A 1272-nucleotide genomic window follows, 5' to 3' on the forward strand; every position below is an offset into this window, starting at 1 on the left:
GTTTTTTCAGAGCACGTCCTGAGGCTCATGAGAGAGGACTCCCGGGATAGGGGATAGGGACCGTTCTCTTCAGCCCTGTTTTGTTTCAGTGGTGATTGTGTGTCTTCCTTAGGGGTGAGATGACCTGAATTGGCAGAATTAAGTGTGAAAACACTGTTTGTTACTTTTACCAGTGTGGGCTGTTTGGTTTCCGCTGAAAAGATTTCACATTCAGCAGGGCCCCTCTGCTTCTCACTAAGCCCTCTTTTTTTTTTTTTTTCCCTAAAGAGTACAATATCGGGGCGGGGCTTGTGGCTCAAAGGAGTAGAGTGCTGGCCCCATATGCAGGAGGTGGAGGGTTCAAACCCGGCCCCCACCAAAGAAAAAAAAAGAGTACAATGGGGTTTGGGAATTTACCTTTCCTTGTATTGGGGAACTTGCTCTGAGTTGCCAGAAATATCCTGAAGGCTGAAAAGTCATCTTTATGTTCTATCACTTGTGTGAATGTGTAGGTGATTGTATATTGGTTTCATAATAGGATTGAGTACATTGGACACTTTTTTTTTTCCAGTCTTGAGATACTTGACTAAAAAGAATGTATTTTAGTTCCATCCATCTAAACATAAAAAATGCAAAGACTCCATCCTTTTTTTTTTCTTTCTTTCTTTTAAATCATAGCAGTGTACATTAATGCAATCATGGGGTACAATGTGCTGGTTTTATATGCAATTTGAAATATTTTCATCAAACTGGTCAACATGACTTTCACGGCATTTTCTTAGTTATTGTGTTAAGACATTTATATTCTACACCTAGTAAATTTCACATGTACCCTTGTAAGATGGACCGTACGTGTGGTCCCACCAGTCACCCTCCCTCCCCCCATCCTCCTCCCTCCCCTCCCCTCCCTGTCCCCTTTCCCTTTCTTCATCAGCTATAATTGGGTTATACTTTCTCTCCATCCTTTTTTATGGCTGCGTAGTATTCCACAGTATGCCTATACCACAATTTGTTAATCCTTTCATGGCTAAAACACAACTATAGTCCAGAAAGGAGGAGGGAGAGAGAAAGGAGTGGGGAGGAGGGAAGGAGGGAGGGTATTTGCTGAGACCTCACCTAATACGCATAATGTAAGGGTACATTTCAAAACTATGAAGACTAGAGCATAAATGTCTTAGCACAACAAAAACCCAAGCCCCAGGAAGGTTATGTTAATCAGTTTGATGTAAGCATTCCACATGGTATGTCAAATCAGCACATTGTACCCCATAAATGACACAGTCATGATTTAAT

The sequence above is a fragment of the Otolemur garnettii genome, unplaced genomic scaffold, assembly GCF_000181295.1.
Source record: "Otolemur garnettii isolate 467f Iridium unplaced genomic scaffold, OtoGar3 scaffold00065, whole genome shotgun sequence".
Classification (NCBI taxonomy): domain Eukaryota; kingdom Metazoa; phylum Chordata; class Mammalia; order Primates; family Galagidae; genus Otolemur; species Otolemur garnettii.